This window comes from Panthera pardus, unplaced genomic scaffold, assembly GCF_024362965.1.
Source record: "Panthera pardus isolate Hobbes unplaced genomic scaffold, ASM2436296v1 HiC_scaffold_24, whole genome shotgun sequence".
NCBI classification, from domain to species: Eukaryota; Metazoa; Chordata; class Mammalia; order Carnivora; family Felidae; genus Panthera; species Panthera pardus.
In genome coordinates this window covers 20,786,609-20,807,375 of record NW_026526810.1, presented here as the reverse complement: position 1 = coordinate 20,807,375, position 20,767 = coordinate 20,786,609, and the positions used below count along the sequence as shown (strand labels likewise).

The window sequence follows — 20,767 nt, the reverse complement described above, 5'->3', positions numbered from 1 at the left end:
CAATATAGGAAGGTCTATGTATATAAAGCAAATATTAACAGATTTAAGAAAGAAATTTACAGTAATGTATTAAGAGTAAATGGTTTTAATACCCAACTTACATCAACAGATAGGTCATCCAGATAGACAGTGGACAAAGAAACAGTGGACATAAATGACACATTAGACCAGATGGACCACATGGACTTAACAGATACACACAAAACCTTCCATCCAAAAACCGCAAAATACACATTCTTTTCAAGTGCACATGAACATTCTCCAGGACAGATCACATATTGAACCACAAAACAAGTCACAATAAATTCAAGAATACTGAAATCATATCAAGCATCTTTTGACAATTACAGTATGAAACTAGAAATCAACTGCAAGAAAAAAACTGAAAAAAAAAAAAAAACCCCACAAACAAGTGGAGGCTAAAAACAGCATACTACTAAACAACTAAGGGGCCAATGTAAAAATCAAACAGGAAACTTAAAAATACCTTAAGACAGGTGCACCTGGGTGGCTCAGTTGGTTAAGCATCTGACTTTGGCTTAGGTCATGATCTCCCAGTTTGTGAGTTTGAGCCCTGCATTGGGCTCTCTGCTGTCAATGTGGAGCCCACTTCAGATCCTCTGTCCGCTCCCCCCTCTCTGAACGTCCCTTATTCATGATCTCTCCTTCTCAAAAATAAACATTAAAAAAATAAAAATAAAAATAAAATACCTTAAGACAAAACAAAACACAAACACAATACTCCAAAATCTATGGGATGCAGCAAAAGCAGTTTCTAAGAGAGATGTTTATGTCAATACAGGCTTACCTCAAGAAACAAGAAATATCTCAAACCACCTATCTTTACACATAAAGGAAGTGGAAAAAGAACAAAAAACCCCCAAATTAATAGAAGGAAGAAAATAGTAAAGATCAGAGACTAAAAGAAACAACAGAAAACATCAATGAAATCAAAAGCTGGTTCTTTGAAAAAATAAACAAAATTGATAAGCCCTTAGCCACACTCATCAAGAAAAAGAGAGTGACCCAAAATAAATAAAATCAAAAATAAAGAAGAGAACTTACAACTGATAGCACAGAAATACAAATGACTTCTATGAACAATTATATGTAAATAAATAGGACAACCTAGAAAAATGGATAAATTCATATAAGCACACAATCTTCCCAGGCTGAATCAGAAAAAAATAAAAATTTGAACAAATCTACTACTAGTAATGAAACTGAATCAATAATTAAAAAAAAAAAATCCAAACTCATTCTATGAAGCCAGAATTACCTTTGATTCCAAAACCAGACAAAGACCCCACTAAAAAGGATAATTACAGTCCAATATCCCTGATGAGCCCGGATGCAAAAATGCTCAAAGGATACTAGCAAATCAAACTCAACAATACATTAAAGAATTATTCACCATGATCAAATGTGACTTACTCCTGGGCTGCAGACTGATTCAATATTCACAAATCAATGTGATACACTACGTTAATAAAAGAAATAAAATAATAAGAACCATACAATCCTGTCAATCAATGTAGAAAAAGCATCTACAAAATACAGCATCCTTTCTTGATTAAAAACCCTCAAGAAAGGAGGGATAGAAGGAACATACCTCAAAATCATAAAGGCCATATATAAAAGACCCATAGCTAATGTCATCCTCAATGGGGAAAAGCTGAGAGCCTTTCCCCTACTGTCAGGAACAAGACAAGGATGCTGGTACTATTTAACATAGTACTGGAAGTCTTAGCCTCAGCAATTAGGTAACAAAAAGAAATAAAAGGCATCCAAATCAGCAAGGAGGAAGTCAAACTTACACTCTGCAGATAACATGACACTCTATATAGAAAACCAGAAAGATTTCACCAAAAAATTACTACAACTAATACATGAATTCAACTAAGACACCGAATATAAAATCAATGTACAGATATCAGTTGTACTCGTATACACCAATAATGAAGCAGCAGAAAGAGAAATCAAGGAATAGATCCTATCTGCAACTGCATCAAAAACAATTAGATACCTAGGAAAACCAAACCAAAGAGGCAAAAGATCTGTACTCTGAAAATTATAGAAAACTTAAGAAAGAAATTGAAGAGGACACAAAGAAACAGAAAAACATTCCATGCTAATGGATTGGAAGACTGTTGTTATAATGTCTATACTACTCAAAGCAATCTACACATTTAGTGCAATCCCCATCAAAACACCACAAGCATTTTTCACAGAGCTAGAACAAACAATCCTAAAATTTGTACAGAACCGCAAAAGACCCTGAATAGGCAAAACAATCCTGAAAAAGAAAAACAAAACTGGAGGCATCATAATTCCAGAATTCAGCTGTATTATAAAGCTGCAGTCAAAATAGTATGGTACTGGCACAAAAACAATAAATCAATGGAACAGCATAGAAAATCCAGAAACGGACCCACAAGTGTATGGCCAATTTATCTTTGACAGAGCAGGAAAGAATATCCAATGGAAAAAGTTTCTTCAACAAATGATGTTGGGAAAACTGGATAGCAACATGCAGAAGAATGAAACTGGACCACTTTCTTAAACCATACACAAAAATAAACTCAAAATGGATGAAAGACCTAAATGTGAGACAGGAAACCATCAAAATCCTAGAGGAGAACACAGGCAGCAACTTCTTCGACATCAGCCACAACAACTTCTTGCATATATATCATCAGAGGCAAGGGAAACAAAAGCAAAAAAAAAAAAAAAAAAAAAAACAAAAAACTTTGGGACTTCATCAAAATTAAAAGCTTCTGCACACTGAATGAAAGAATCAACAAAACTAAAAGGTAGCTTAGGGAAGGGACCAGATATTTGCAAATGACATATCTGATAAAGGGTTACTATCCAAAATCTATGAAGTTAGCAAACTCAACACCCAAAAAAACAAATAATCCAGTTAAGAAATAAGCAGAAGATATGAATAGACACTTGCCCAAAGAAGACATCCAGATGGCTAACAGACACATGAAAAAATGCTCTACATCACTCATGATCAGGGAAATACAAACCAAAACCATGATGAGATACCACCTCACACCTGTCTGAATCCCTAAAATTAACAACAGAAAAAAAAAACAGGTGTTGGCAAGGATGTAGTAATGAAAACTGGTGCGCCACTCTGGAGAACAACATGAAGCCTCCTCAAAAAGTTCAAAATAGAACTACCCTACCATTTAGCAATTGTACTACAAGGTATTTACCTAAAGGATACAAAACTACAGATTTGAAGGAGGACATGCCCCCAATGTTTAAAGCAGCATTATTTTTTTTTAACGTTTAATTATTTTTGAGACAGAGAGAGACAGAGCATGAACGGGGGAGGGGCAGAGAGAGAGGGAGACACAGAATCAGAAGCAGGCTCCAGGCTCTGAGCCATCACCCCAGAGCCCAACGCGGGGCTCGAACTCACAGACCACGAGATCGTGACCTGAGCTGAAGTCGGACACTTAACCGACTAAGCCTCCCAGGCGCCCCTTAAAGCAGCATTATTAACAATAGCCAAGCTATGGATAGAGCCAAATGTCCATCGACTGATGAATAAAAAAGATGTGATATATTTATATAGGAATGTTATACTCAGCCATCAAAAAGAATGAAAACTTGCCATGTGCAATGATGTGGATGGAATTAAGCAAAATCAGAGAAAGATAAATACCATATGATTTCATTCATATTTACAATTTAAGATACAAAACAGATGAACATATGGAGGGGGGGAGAAGAGAGAAGGAAACAAAGCACAAGAGACTTAATGATAGAGAACAAACTGAGGGTTGCTGGAGGGAGATGGCTGGGAGATGGGCTAGATGAATGACGGGTATTAAGGAGGGCACTTGTAGTGAGTACTGGGTGTTGTATGTAAGTGATGAATCGCTGAATTCTACTCCTGAAACCAATACTGTACTATATGTTAACTAAAATTTAAATTAAAAAAAAAAATAAATTCCCAACAAACAAAAGCCTAGGAATAGACACTTCACAGGTAAATTCTACCAAACATTTCATGAAGAGTTAATACCTATCCTTCCCCAACTACTCCAAAAAATTTGAATAGGAAGAAATGTTTCCAGATTCATTCTACTAGACATGCATTACCCTGATACCAAAGCCAGACAAAGAGACTACAAAAAAATAAAAATTATAAGTCAATATTCTTAATGAATGAATATAGGTGCAAAAATCCTCAAGAAAATATTAGCAAACTGAGTTCAACAATACATTAACAGGATCATTACCACAATAAAGTGAGATTTATTCCAGGGATGCAAATGGTTCAATATCCACAAATCAACCAACCTGATACACTACATTCACAAAGTAAACGAGAAAAATCATATGATCATCTCAATAGTTGCAAAAAATGTATTAGACAAAATTCAACATCCATTTACAAATAAAAACTTCACAAAGTGGGTAGAGAGGGAATAAACTTCAACATTAAATAAACCACATAGGGGTGCCCGGCTGGCTCAGTCTGAAGAACATGTGACTCTTGACTTTGGAGTCTTGAATTCAAGCCCCACATTAGGTATAGAGATTACTTAAAAAAATAAATAAAACTTAAATACGCACATACGTACATACATACCATATATGACATTACCACATATGACAAACCCTCAGCTAACATCATACACAACAAGGAAAAGCTTTTAAAATCAGGAATAAGACAAAGATGCTCACTCTCACCACTTTTATTCAACATAGTACTGGATATTCTAGCCACAGCAAAGCAAAAAAAGAAAAAGCAAAAAAGCAGAAAAGCAAAACAAAAACAGAAACAAACAAAAAACACCCAAAACTATAAAAAGAAAGAAAAAAAGAAAGAAAAGTCATCCAAATTGGTAAAAAAGGAAAACTGTCACTATTTGCAGATGACATAAAACTATATATATAGAAAACCCTAAAGACTCCTCTAAAAAATGATTACAATAGATGAATTAAGTAAATTTTCAGGATACAAAATGGACATACAAAAATCTGTTGTGTACACTTATAATGTATACACATTATATGTAAGTGTATATACACTTATAATGACCTAGCAGAAAGAGAAGTTAAAAAAATAATCCCATTTACAACTGCATCAGAAAGATAAAATACCTAAGCATTTAACCAAGGAGGTGAAAGACCTTATAGTGAAAACTGTAAGCCACTCATGAAAGAAACTGAAGACGACACATACAAATGGAAAGATAAACCCTGCTCATGGATTAGAAGAATTAATATTGTTAAAATGTGTATACTCAAAGCAATCTACAGATTCAATACAATCTTTATCAAAATTATCAATGGCATTTTTTTCACAGAAATATTACAATCCTAAAATTTGTATAGAACCACAAAAGACCCAAAAATAACCAAAATATTCTTGAGAAAGAGCTAAGCTGGAGGTATCATGCTCCTTGATTTCAAACTACACTACAAAGCTCTAGTAATCAAAACAGTACATTATTGGTGCGCGCGCGCGCACACACACACACACACACACACACACACACACACAAAGACACATAGATCAACAGAGCAGACAATAGAGCCCAGTTATAAACACATGCTTACATGGTCAATCTACAACAAAGGAGGCAAGAATATACAATGGGGGGAAAAGTCTTTCCAATAAATGGTGTTGAGAAAACTGCTTGCTCACATGTGAAAGAATGAAACTAGATCACTTTCTTCCACCATATATCAAAGTTAACTAAAATGGGCTAACCACTTAAATGTGAGACCTGAAAACATTAAACTCCTAAAAGAAAACATATGCAGTAATTTCTTGGACATCAGCCTCCACAATATTTTTCTGAATTATCTCCTCAGGCAAGGGAAACATAAGCAAAAATAAACTATTAGGACTATATCAAACTAAAAACCTTTAGCACAGCCAAGGAAACCATCAACAAAACAAAAAGGCAACATGATGAATGGGAGACAATATCTGCAAATCACATACCTGATAAGCAATTAACATCCAAATTATATAAAGAATCCATACAACCCAATACCAAAAAACCCCAAATAATCTGATTAATAAATGGACAGAGGAACTGAATAGATATTTCTCCACAGAGGACATACAGATGGCCAACACACACATGAGAAGATGCTCAACATCACTAATCATCAAAAAGACAAGAAATAACATGTTGGTAAGGATATGGATAAACCCTCATGCATTAAGCCCTTATGCACTGTTGGGGGGGGGCATAAATTGGTGTAACAGCTAAGAAAAACTATATAAAGTTTCCTCAAAAAATTAAAAACAAAACTACCATATGATTTAGTAACTCTATCCCTAGGTATCTACCTAAAGACAACAAAAATACTAATTGGAAAAGGTATATACACCCTATGTTTATTGCAAGATTATTTACAATAGCCAAATTATGGAAGCAACCTAAGTACCCACTGACAGATGAATGGAAAAAGATGTGGGGTATGTGTGTGGATAGATAGATAGATAGATAGATAGAGATATAAATATATATATACATATACATAGAGTGGAATATTAGTCATAAAAAAGAATGAAATCTTGCCATTTGTGACAACATGGGTGAACCAGACAGTATTATGCGAAATGAAGTCAGACAAAGAAAGACATATATGGTGTGATATCACTCACATGTGGAATCTAAAAAACAAACAAAAAAATGAACAAAGAAAACAAAATAGAAACAGACTCATAAAAACAAAGAATAAACTGTTGCCAGAGGGGTGAAGAGGGGGCAGGGGAAAGATGGGCAAAATAGGTGAAGAGGATTAAGAAGTACAAACTTCCAGTTATAAAATAAGGCATGGGGATAAAAAGAAAGCAAAGGGGATACAGTCAGTTATACCTTAATAACTACATGTGGTGACAGATGGTAACTAGACTTGTCATGGTGATCATTCTGTAATGTATGGCAATGTCAAATCACTACATTGTACACCTGAAACTAATATAATGTTGTATGTCAACTGTACTTCAAAAAACATATATACATAGTGAAAAATCACTAAAGGAATAAAATATTACACTAGAAAAATTCACTTTATGCAAATAAAATGAGTATAGAAACAGAAAGTATGTGAAGCATATACAACAAAGAGTAAATGGCATACATAAATCCAACTGTAATAATTACAATATTTAACGTCAGTTGGTTTATAGTATCATTCAAGTCTTCTATTCCTCGTTGATCTTCTGCCTAGTTTTCTATAAAAACTTTATTAAATAAATTTTTGAAAGTAGCATACTAAAGTCTCCAACTATTATTGCTGAATTTTCTATTTCTTTTCTATGTCAATTTTAATGTATTTTGAGACTGCTGTCAGGTACATACTGATTTAGAATTGCTACATCATCCTCATAGATGGACCATTTCATTGTTATAAAATGTCCTTTGGTTTTTTTTTTTTATAATTTTTTTTAACGTTTATTTATTTTTGAGACAGAGAGAGACACAGCATGAATGGGGGAGGGACAGAGAGAGAGGGAGACACAGAATCAGAAGCAGGCTCCAGGCTCCGAGCCATTAGCCCAAAGCCTGACGCGGGGCTCGAACTCGCGGACCGCGAGATCGTGACCTGAGCCGAAGTCGGACGCTCAACCGACTGAGCCACCCAGGCGCCCCTGTCCTTTGTTTCTAATAACAATTTTGTGTTAAAAATCTACTTTGTTTCATATTAGTATAATCACTCCACTTCTCTTTTGTGTATAAATAAATATTCTCATTAATTTAAATAATTGTAAATGTACATCATCCTACAACATCTTGAAGCTCATTTGTATGGCAGATGTGCACAATAATCTACTCAACTTTTTAAAAAGTTCTGTATTAGATATAACAAGATTTGAGGGACTTTAAAATTGAGGAATTAGTCACAATTGTGGGGAAACAGAATGTTGGGGGCAGAGAATGGTCAACTCCTTTTATTGCAATGAATATAGTCTGGTCATCAGTGCTTATGGAGTCAGGGATTGCTGCCGCAGCAGTATCTGGAATATGGGTGACCCTCCTGGGGCAGAAACTGGTCCAAGGATGCCAGGAGCCAATGCAATGAGACCCATGGGTTCTCCTCTTTCACTGCTACATTACCCAACACCATTTACCACCATATAGCACATGCATTTGGAGGTTTAGGAAAAAAAGTGTTAACTAAAATGGGGAAAAACCTGGGACACAAGGTACCCAGGGATGGGGAAATAGGCTTTTGGTCTCCCTTTTGTCAAAGGATACAAATCAGCTCCAAGTGTCTCAGACTCTTCCACTTATATGCACCAGGAGGAGCTTGCATTTGCTAAAATCCAAAAGCTTTTTAGATCACCCTCACATTTTAGGGCAATATCAGGCAAAACTTTTCTGCTTCCATGGACATTTAATAAGTCAGACTTTCTGTCTGTATACCTGTCCCACACCCTTTACTAGAAACCAAAGTGAAGCTCCTGCAGGTGGTCCCCAAGGGCTTCAAATGAGTAGTATCCCTCAAACAAGTGCTCTGCCTAAGGGTGGATAGGCTGGCTTGCCCATCCACCTGTGCACAGCCTCCTCACTGAGCTGGCTGCCTCAGGTTCCTTCCTCTTTTTATAGTCATGAGCTCCCAGATGCCTGTATTCCATAACAGCTCTCAGCCTCTGTCATAAATAGAAGTTTTTCTCTTATTCTAAAACCAGTTGGTTTCTTCACAGTTTCATCTTCAAACATCACTGTACCTAAAGATTTTAAAGTCACTCACCTTACATCAGGAGGCACTCATTCAAGCTTATGCCCACACTCCGTTTCCCAGCTGCTTCCCAGGACACTTCAAGTCCTCTGGGATCAGCAAGAACAGAGAGCCACAGAATTGTAGAACACTGAGGATTTTTTGTTTGTTTGGCTACGCTCACATGTCCTCTCCTCCACTCCTACGTATGGGCTGCAGTGATCCTAATAGTTAAGTTGTAGGGGTATTTGTCTCACATTGGAACCCCTGGGTGCTGAGAGTTGAATGGCTGTTTATAACAGCAGAACTATAAAACAAAGAAATGTTGTGCGAATACAAAAAAGACTTGTCAGGATGATAACATCAATTGGCAGTGATGCTGTCCAACCATGGACTTGTAGCTTTTGAAATCTTCCATTAAGTTATGTAAGTGCATCAGAAATATCCTTAAATATGACTTTCTAGCACAAAAATAGATAGTCATCTAGTTTATTTACCTTTTGGATTATACCATGGAAAAATGGCTTCCTTTCATGCATGCTCCTAGAGCAACAATAGAAGTTGCTTCAAACAGCAAAAATAGAGTGCATCACTATGTCCTTTACTAATTAATTAATGCTTCAACTTAAAAAAAATGTGTAACATGATGCTACAGTTTTCAGAGTTCTTTAAAAAGGACTAATAAGAAATTTTATTTCCAAACACCAACGTAGCTAGATGGGGGTATTAATTAGAATCAATTTGAGCACTGGTATTCACCAACTTATAAATCGATTTAGCATTTGAAGTTCTTTTGTACATCAATTATTAAATATGTAGAACTTATTTTCCTATAGAAATAGTTTGGCAGTCTTGAAAAAGAGGAACAAAGTTGTAGGGCTTATACTATCTGATTGTAAATTTTACTATAAAACTACATAATCAAGACAGTGTGGCACTGGCATAAGGATAGCCATATACAATGAAACACAACACAGTTCAGAAATAGAACCATACATGTACAGTCAAATCATGGGCTGAAGTGGCAGTATAATTCAATGAGGAAGTCACTTTAATAAATGGTGCTGCATCAACTAGATACCAGTAGGGAAAATATTGAACCTTGATTCATGCCTCAGCTATACCCAAAAGTTAACTCAATAGCTTACAGACCTAAAGGTAAAAGCTAAATCTACAAACTACTAGAGGAAAACACAGGACAAAGGCATCATGACCTGAGGATAAACGAAGATTTCTTAGGCAGAAATCAAATAAAAAAGCACCAATCATATAGAACAAAAGAAGTTACAGAGGTTAGAAGATGGTGGCAGAGTAGGAGGACCGTAAGTTCCCCTCGTCCCATGAATACAACTAAATAACTATCACATCATTCTAAATACCCCCCATAAATTGACCTAAAGACTGGCAGAACAACTGCACAGCTAACAGTAGAGGAGAGGTCACATCAAAGAGGGTAGTTAGTGCAGAGCTGTGGTTCGGGAGGGAAACAGGTTGTGGCCATTGTGATGGGAAGGGAGCTGTGGCTGCAGAGATGGATGAAAGACAGACTAGCACACAGGAGAATATGCAGGGAAAACAAATCCCTATAGCAATTGCCTTAGAAGGTGAGAGGGGTTGAATTTCATGAGTTCTGGCAATGAGCCAGACTTAAAGCCTGGACTTTTAAAGGTCAGTGGGCTAGGATGGGATAGAGACTGGAGGGTATCATGCTGCTCTTGGAACAGAGGCAGGCAACAACTCACAGACATACAATGTGGAAACAGCAATCTGAAGAGCGCCAGGGATACACAATGGGAAGGCTCTTCATTTCAGAGTGCATTCTAGAGAGAGTGTTCACAGAAAACACCTCCAAGAACAAAGGAACTGGATAGTGCCATTACCTTCCCCTATTTCTCAAAAGCACAGGACCACCTGCAGGTGGCACTACTTAATTACACCCAACCCTACCCCATCCCACACACACTCGGGTGGAACTACTCCAATTCATCCTTGCCTCCGTCCACATGCAGTAGGCCCCACCCCTAGAAGACCTGCTCACACTGCACTTCCCCAAGGGTTTTGCAGAGCCTGGATTCAGGTGGTGGTGGTGACAGGTCTCATTTCACAAAGAGACCAGAGTACACCTAGTGAAAATATGTCACATTCAGGCTAGGAATCCAAAACTGCCCACAACAGACAAAGTGAGCCTTTGCAGACAACTGGCCTGAGGGATAAAGCAGCCAGGAGAAAGCAGAAGAGCACATGCAGCACACAGTGGAGATACACCTGGAAGTCCCAGGCCCTGGGCACTGAAAGATACTGTACTTCAGTGCACTACGTGACCTATTCTTCATAAGGCCAATACCCTTAAGAACAGGAGACACGGCTGATGTTCCTAACACAGAGAAAGAGGCACAGACTTAGACAAAATGAGAAGACAGAGAAATTTATTCCAAATGAAAGAGCAGGACAAGGTCATGGCCAGTGATCTAAGCAAAACAGATACAAGTAATATGCCTGATAGAGAATATAAAATAATGACCACAAGGATACTCATTGGACTTGAGAAAGGAATGGGAGACATGAGTGAGACCCTTAACACAGAAATAAGGAATAGTAGAGACAAAGGGTTCAATAAATAAAATGAGAAACAAGCTTGATGGAATGATCAGCACGCTGGAAGAAGCAGAGGAACAAATTAGTGACCTAGAAGCTAGAGTAATGGAAAGTCATCAAACTTAGGAAAAGAGAGATAAAGGAATTATGCATGATGAGAACAGACTTAGGGAAATCAGTGACTCCATCAAATGTAACAACATTCATATTATGTGAATCCCAGAAGAAGAGAAAAGGGAGGAGGAAAATGTAATTGAAGAAAAAAATAGATGAAACCTTCCTTAATCTGGGGGGAAGAAACAGATATCCAGATCCAGGAGGCAGAGAGAAACCCCAACAAAATCAACAAAAGCAGAACCACACCAAGAAATACTGTAATTAAGTTGACAAAACATACTGAAAAATATAAAATTTTAAAGTGTAAAGTAAAAAAAAGATAATAACTTACATGGGAAAACACATAAGGCTAGCAGGGGATTTTCAGCAGAAACTTTGCAAAGCAGAAGAGAGCAGCACGATACATTCAAAGTACTGAATACGAAAAGTCTGCAGCCAAGAATATTCTATCCAGCCAGGCTATCATTCACAGTAAGGAGAGATGTAGAGTTTCCCAGACAAACAAAAACTAAAGGAGCTTGTGACCACTAAGCCAACTCTACAAGAAATATTAAAGGGGGCACTTTGGAAAGGAGAGACCAAAAGTGAGTATAGAGGTAGGAAACACAAATGCATTAAAAATGACTATTTCTATAAAAAATCAGTCAAGGAACTCACACACAAAAAAGTATATAAAATACAATAACACATAGCTAAAATGTGAGGAGAGAAGAGTAAAGAATGGGTTCAAACTTAAACGACAATCAACTTAATATGGTATGTGTCATATATATATATACATACATATATATATATGTATGTATATGCTTCTTCATATATATATGCCTCTCTCTGCCTCTCCCTTGCTTATGCTGTCTCTGTCTCTCTCAAAAAATAAATAAATAAACTTAAAAAAAAAGTGAAGGAATGGAGAATCATCTGTCATGCAAATGGATGTCAAAAGAAAGTGTGTGAAGCAATACTATTATCAGACAAAATAGACTTAAAAACAAAAAGTGTAACAAGAGACAAGAAAGGACACTATATAATAACAAAGAAGACAGCTGAGGAGAGAGTTAAGATGGTGGAGTAGGAGGGGGATCCTGGGCTTGCCTTGTCCCTCAAACACAGCTAGATTAACAACAAATCATTCTGAACACCTAGGAAATCGATCTGAGGGTGAAAAGAACAATGTGCACAATTAGAGGGAGAGACTGCGGTAGGTACAAGGTGCAGAGACATAAATTAGGGGAGAGAAAAGCCGTGGTGCCACAGAGGACAGAGAGCCCTTTTGCAAAGAGATGAGAGAGAGAGAAAGAGAGAGGGGGAGAGATAGCAGTGTGTTGGGTTTGTGTAAGAAAAACACTTCCCCAAAACCACTGACTGGGGATCAGGAGGATGGATCACAAGTTTTCACAAGCAGCAGAGCTCAAATTCTGAGCTTTTAGAAGTCTACACCATTCAGCAGAGTCGAGCTGGTGAGTGCAGTGGAGTTCCTGGGGAGAAGGAGGGCAGAGGCCTTGGAGCAAAGAGCATGGTGTAGGGATCCCTGGGCTGCACTGGGAGAGAACATTCCCCTTCCTGGAGTACTTGTGGAAGAGGGTATACTGCCTCTCCAAGGACAAAAGACTGATGGTCGCCATTTGAGTAACCGTTCAACAGCAAGGGACAGAAGCTCACACAGAGAGTAGATAACCTGGTTGCTGCTTTTCACTGTTTCACAATAAACTCTAAGCACGAGTGCAGCCATACAACTGCTTTGCTGGGACAAAACAGCACCAGATGCACCATGGCAAGTCTCTCCTCTGTGGGAGGGAAGCAGTTCCACACCCTGCAAGGGTCCTTTAAGATTTGGATTTCTGAATCCCAGTCACAGGCCAGAGACAAAATACAGGAGAACTGTGGCCCTAGGCATGCCAACAGACTTGTCACAGACAGGGTGAGAGCAGGAATCTGACAGAAGCCAGGAACACAAGAGGGAAATTCTTCAATCTGTGAGAGATTCCTGTTAGTAGGTGCCAGGTCTCCACTCCGGAGACCAGAGAGCAGGGTGATGCCACTTTCTCACTACAAACCAGCATGGACAGACTTCAGTGAGCAACACAGCACCCACAGTGGAGGCTGGAGCCACTTACCCCAAACCTTACCCTGCCACTCCACACCCCCCCCCCCCACAATGTCCTGCAGATACATCTTTACTAGGGCAGGTGTGACTGTGACCCAGTGTAGTGGGCCTCTCCCCCAGGGGACCAACCATCACAGGCTACCTGCAGTCACAACTCTATTGATCACAGAGTGCTCCGAAATGTCGGCTTCAGATCAGGTGGAAATAGGACTAGGCTTTTTTTCCTCCCCGCTTTGGAATTAGGCTTATAGTTGTTTGTTTTTTCATTTCCTTTTCTCTTTTTTTGGACCAGGCTTTTTATTTTTTCTGTTTCTTTGAAATCAGGCTTATGGGGTTGTTTGCTTTTTTTTCTTTTTCTTTTCTCTTTTTCTCATTCAGACTTATTATTATTATTCAGGTTTATTTTAACAAACAAACAAAGCACACCTAATTAAAGGTCCAAACACTCCCCACTGCAAGCAAGGAGAAACTCTCCAGAGGACTGACCTGTGGGAAAGAGCAGCCAAAACACAATAGCAAAGTGCACACAGCATACACCAGAAACACTTCTGAAGTACCTGGCCCTGGACAGTGCATGACCTCTTCTTAATATAGCATTACTCTCAGGAGCAGGAAACATAACAAGCTTTCATAATATGTAAAAGACAGAAACATAGCCAAATGACAAGATGGAAGAATTCTCCCCAAAAGAAATACCAAGAAGAAGTCACAGCCAGGGATTTACTCAAAACTGATATAAGCAAGATATCTGAACAAGAATTTAGAACAACAGTCATAAGAATACTAGCTGGGTAGTAGAAACCAGAGAAACGCTTCCTGCAGAGATCAAAGACTGAAAAACTAATTAGGCTGAAATTAAAAATGTTATAACTGAGATGCAACTGGATACAGTCACAATAAGGATTGAAGAAGCAGAGGAGAGAGTAAATGACATAGAAGATAAAAATTAAAGGGGTACCTGAGTGGCTCAGTCAGGTAAGCATCCAACTGTTGATTTCAGCTCAGGTCATAATCTCCCAGTTTGTGCTTGAGCCCTGCATCAGGTTCAGTGCACAGTGTGGAGTCTGCTTGGGATTTTCCGTCTCCCTCTCTCTTCCCCTCTCTGCTCATGCTCTCTCTCTCTCAAAAGTAAATGAGTATTAAAAAATGAATGAATGAATGAATAAATAGAAAATTATGGAAAATAATGAAGCTGAAAAGAAAAAAGAAGAAAACTATCAGATCATGAAGGTAGATTTAGGGAACTCAATGACAAAATAAAGTGCAATAATATCAGTATCTTAGGAGTTCCAAAAGAAGAGCAGGAAAAAGGGACAGAAGGTTTATTTGAACAAATTATAGCTGAGAACTTCCCTAACCTGGGAAAGGAAACAGGCATTTAAGTCCAAGAGGTATTCAATGTGCTAAATGGGAAAAATATGCACCCAGGAATCCTTTATCCAGCAAGGCTGTCATTCAGAATAGGAGAGATAAAGAGTTGCCAAGATAAACAAAAAAGGAGTTCAGGAATACTAAACTAGCTCTGCAAGAAATATTAAAGGAGACCCTTCCAATGGGAAAGAGAAACCAAAAACAACAAACACTAGAAAAAAACAGAGACAATCTACAGGAACATTGACTTTACAGGTAATACAATAGCACTATATTCATATTTATCAATAATTATTCTGAATGTAAATGGACTAAATGCTCCAATAAAAAGATAATGGGCATCAGAATGGATTTTTAAAAAAGATCCATCAATGTGCTTCTTACAAGAGACATATTTTAGACCCAAAGAAACCTCCAGATTGAAAGTGAGGGGATGGAGAATGATTAATCATGCTAACAGACATTAAAATAAAACTGGAACAACCATACTTATATCAGACAAACTAGATTTTAAAACAAAGAATGTAATGAGAGATGAAGGGTACTGCAAAATAAAAGGGTCTACCAAAAAGATTTAACAATAATAAGTATTTATGCCCTCAACTTAGATAATCCAAATATATAAATCAATTAATCACAACCATAAAAAAACTCATTGATAATATAATAATAGTAGGGGGCTTTAACACCCCACATACAGCAATGGACAGACCATCTAAGCAAAAGATCAACAAGGAAACAATGGCTTTAAATGACATACTAAAGCAGATGGACTTAACAGATACATACAGAGCATTTCATTCTAAAGCATTCTAAAGTATATCTGTTCTTTTTGAACAGATATACCACAGATATACCAGCAATTATAAGAGAATGTTACAAAAAACTATATGCCAACATATTGGACAACTTGGAAGAAATGGATAAACTGTGAGAAACATTATTAAACTACCAACTAAAACAGGAAGAAACAGAAAATTTGAGCAGACTGATAACCAGCAAAGAAACTGAATCAGTAATCAAAAAACTCTCAACAAACAAAAGTCCTAGACCAGAAAGCTTCACAGGCAAATTCTACCAAACATTGAAAGAAAAGTTAATACCAATTCTTTTCAAACTATTCCAAGAAAAAAAAAAAAAAGGAAGGAAAACTTCCAAACTCATTCTATGAGTCCAGCATTACCCTAATACCAAATAAAGGCACCACTGAAAAAGAGACCAACATCCTGGATGTTCACATGATGCAAAAATCCCCAACAAAATTCTAGCAAACCAAATCCAACAACACATTAAAAGAATCCTTCAAAAAAAAAAAAAAAAAAGAAAGAAAAGAAAAAAAGAATCCTTCAACACAATCAAGTGGGATTTATTCCTGGGCTGCAAAGGTGGTTCAATACTTGCAAATCAATCAATGTGATACATCACATTAATAAAAGAAAGGATAAGAACCATATGATCCTTTCAGAAGATGAAGAAAAGCATTTGACAAAGCATAACATCCATTCATGAGAAAAACTCTCAACAAAGTAGGTTTAGAGGGAACACATCTCAACATAATAAAGGCCATCTATGAAAAACCAACAGCTAATATCATCCTTAATGGGGAAAAATTGAGAGTTTTCCCTCTACGGTCAGAATAAGAAGGGATGTCCACTCTCACCACTATTATTTAACATAGTATTGGAAGTCCTAGCCATAGCAATAAGAGAAGGAAATAAAAGAGATCCAAATTATCAAGGAAGAAGTGAAACTTGCACTATTTGAAGATGACATGATACTCTATATAGAAAACCTGAAAGACTCCACCAAAAAATTGCTAGTAATGACACACAAATTCAGTAAAGTTGTGGGATACAAAATCAACATACAGAAATCTGTTGCATTTCTATACAGCAATAATGAAGTAACAGAAAGAGAAATTAAGGAACAATCCCATTTACAACTGCACCAAAAACAGAAGATACCTAGGCATAAACCTAATGAAAGAGGTTACAGACTTGTATTCTGAAAACTATAAAATAGTGATGAAAGAAATTAAAGACGACACAAAGAAATGGAAAGACATTCCATACTCATGGATTAGAAGAAGAAATATTGTTAAAATGTCTATACTACCCAAAGCAATCTACACATTTCATGCAATCCCTATCAAAATATCACTAGCATTTTTCACAGAGCTGGAAGCAACAATCCTAAAATTTGTATGGAACCACAAAAGACCCCAAACAGCCAAAGCAATCCTGAAAAGGAAAAGCAAAGTGAGAGGTATCACAATTCCAGATTTCAAGTTACATTACAAAGCTGTAATATAATCAAAACAGTATGGTACTGGCAGTAAGACAGACATATAGATCAAGAGAATATTATAGAAAACCCAGAAATGAACCCACAAATGTATGGTCAATTAGTCGTACTGGAAGTAAGATAGACACATAGGTCAAGAGAACAGAATAGAAAACCCAGAAATAAACCTACAAATATATGGTCACTTAATCTTAAAAAAATTTTTTTTAACATTTATTCATTTTTGAGAGACAGAGAGAGACAGAGTGCAAACAGGGGTGGGGCAGAGAGAGAGGTAGACACAAAATCCAAAGCAGGCTCCAGGCTCTGAGATGTCAGCACAGAGCCCAACATGGGGCTCGAACTCACAAACTGTGAGATCATGACCTGAGCCAAAGTCAGAGGCTTACCTGAGCCACCCAGGTGCCCCTATGGTCAATTAATCTTAAAGCATGAAGGAATATCTAATGAAAAGACAGTCTTATCAACAAATGATGATGGGAAAACTGGACACTTCATGCAAAAGAATGAAACTAGACCATTTTCTTACACCATACACAAAAATAAATTCAAAATGTATTAAAGATCTAAATGTGAGACCTGAAACCATAAAAATCCTACTAGAGAACATAAAAATCTGAGAAGAGAACCTTGGATTGAAGTATCCTCTTTGACATGGGCCATCGTAACTTCTTTCTAGACATGTCTTCTGTGGAAAGGGAAGCAAAAGCAAAAATAAACTATTGGGACTACATCAAAGTAAAGTTTCCACACAGCAAAGGAACCAATCAACAAAACTAAAAGGCAATCTATGGAATGGGAAAAGATATTTGCAAATAACATATCTGATAAAGGGTTATCCAAAATATATAAAGAACTTATAAAACTCTGGGCACCTGGCTGGCTCAGTCAGACCATGCGACTTGATTTTGGGGTTTTGGGTTTGAGCCCCATATTGGGTGTAGAGATTACTTAAAAATAAAATCTTTTTTCTTTTTCTTTTGTTTTTTTTAGCGTTTATTCATTTTTGAGACAGAGAGAGACAGAGCATGAATGGGGGAAGGTCAGAGAGAGAGGGAGACACAGAATCCGAAACAGGCTCCAGGCTCTGAGCTGTCAGCACAGAGCCCGACGCGGGGCTCGAACTCATGGACCACGAGATCATGACCTGAGCCGAAGTCGGCCGCTTAACCGACTGAGCCACCCAGGCGCCCCAGAAATAAAATCTTTTTTAAAAAAGTACTTATAAAACTGAACACCCAGAAAGCAAACAATCCAATTTAAAAATTGGCAGAAGACATGAACAGACATTTCTCCAAAGACATACAGATTGCCAACAGACACATGAAAAGATGTTCATCATCATTTACCTACCATCAGGGAAATGCAAGTCAAATCCATAATAAGATATTACCTTACACCCATCGGATGGCTAAAATCAACAACACAAGAAACAACAGGGTTTGGTGAGGATGTGGAGAAAAAGGAACACTTGTGCACTATTGGTGACAATGCAAACAAGTGCAGCTACTGTAGAAAACAGTATGAAGGTTCCTCAAAATGTTAGAACTGCTCTATGATCCAGCAATCACACTACCAGGTATTTACCCAAAGAATACAAAAACACTAATTCAAAGGGGTATATGCACCCCTATGTTTATAGCAGCACTATTTACAATAGCCAATATATGGAAGAAGCCCATGTGTCAATCAATAGATGAATGGATAAAGAAGATGTCATATACACACACACACACACACACACAGACACACACACACACACATACAATGGAGTCTTATTCAGTCATCAAAAGGAATGAAATCTTGCCATTTGCAACAACATGAATGGAGCAAAAGAGTATAATGCTAAGTGAAATAAGCCAGTCAGAGAAAGACAAATACCATATGATTTCACTCAGATGTGGAATTAAAGAAACAAAACAAACAAGCAAAGTGGAAAAAAAAAAAAAAGAGAAAGACAAAACAAGAAACAGACTCCTTTAAAAAAATTTTTTTAACGTTTATTTTTAAGAGAGGCAGAGCACGAGCAGGGTAGGGGCAGAGAAAGAGGGAGACACAGAATCCAAAGCAGGCTCCAGGCTCTGAGCTGTCAGCACAGAGACCAACCCAGGGCTTGAACTAACGAACCATGAGGTCAAGTCGGACGTATAACCAACTGAGCTATCCAGGTGCTCCAAGAAATAGACTCTTAATTATAGAGACCATACTGATGCTTCTTGGAGAGGAGGCAGGTGGGGGATGGGTGAATAGTTGATGGGGATTGAAGAATGCACTTGTGATGAGTACCAAGTGATGTATGAAATCGTTGAATTACTGTATCGTACACCTGAAACTAATATAACAGTGTAGGTTCAGTTACTGAAATTAAAATTAAAACAGAACACACACACATACACACACACAAAATTAAACTTCATCAAAACTAAAATTTTCTGTCCTTCCAAAGGCACCCTTAAGAAAATGAAAAGGCAAGCCACAGAGAAAGATTTGCAATTCCTTTATCTGACAAAGGACTTGTATCCAGGATATACGTACAAACTAACAATCAATAACAAAAAGACACAATCCAATAAAACATAGGCAAAGCTCTTTAAAAGACACCTCATTAAAAAACATATACAAATGGACAATAAACTCATTAAATCAAACTACCAAGAAAAAGAGAATGAAAATCACAGGATACCACTGTACACTTACCAGAAAGGTTAAAATTTAAATATATGACAACACTAAATGTTGAAGAGGATATGGAACACCTAAAACCCTCATATATTGCTAATGAGAATGTAAAATGGTACAATTAGAGTGGGAAAAATGTTTAGTAATGTCTTAAATTTACTTACATACCTACTATATGATCCAGCACTATTATTCCAAGGTATTTCACGAAAGAAATGAAAACATTATGTTTTAAAAAGAATTATATGAGACTTGTCATTGCTCCTTTATTCAAACTGCAAAACTTTGGAAACAACCAAAATGTTCATCAACAAGAGAATGAATGAGCAAATTATGGTATATTCAAACAATGGAACACTATTCAGCAATATAATAAATGCACTATTGATAATAGCATAATGAATCTTCAACCATGCTGAGCCAAAAAATAAAATAGACGTAAGAAAGTACATACTATATAATTCCACTTAAATGAAGTTCAAAAATAGGCAAAACTAATTCATTCTATGCAGATAGGTATCAGAAGATTGGGTACTCTGCTGTGGTGTGGGGAGCACAGAATATAAAAAAGACATGAGGGAACATTCTAGGGCTACAGCAATAATCAATTTCTTTACTAGGGTGTTAGATACACACATATATTTATTTGTCAAATAACCCTAACCCTAACCTAACCCTAACCCTAAACTCACCAAACTGTACCCTTAAGATTTGTGCAGCTTATTCTATGTAATTATACTCTAATGTTTTTAAAAAAGAAACAGTTTATAAGCAATACATAAACTTCTAGGTTAGCCCACACAATGGTGACCATAATGCAATAACTGCTATGGTAGTTTCTCAGTTTCTTCAGGAAATGACATTGTGTTTCAAGAGGAAAATTAA

The 20,767-nt window shown here is 37.1% G+C and overlaps 1 protein-coding gene across 3 annotated transcripts in view; it reads right to left on the bottom strand.

Moving 5' to 3' along the window:
• The window catches only part of NIPA1 (NIPA magnesium transporter 1), an 83,476-nt gene that overhangs the window by 54,953 nt on the left and 7,756 nt on the right, over positions 1–20,767 (bottom strand). The window contains exon 1 of one of the 3 annotated variants that reach the window (XM_019438165.2): positions 8,746–8,867. The exons of 1 other annotated variant lie outside the window; for it this stretch is intronic. The gene's annotated coding sequence lies outside the window, so the exon portion shown is untranslated. Of the gene's footprint in view, positions 1–8,745; positions 8,868–20,767 lie in introns of those variants that run through there. One more of the 3 variants, XM_053888813.1, reaches the window with a different exon arrangement.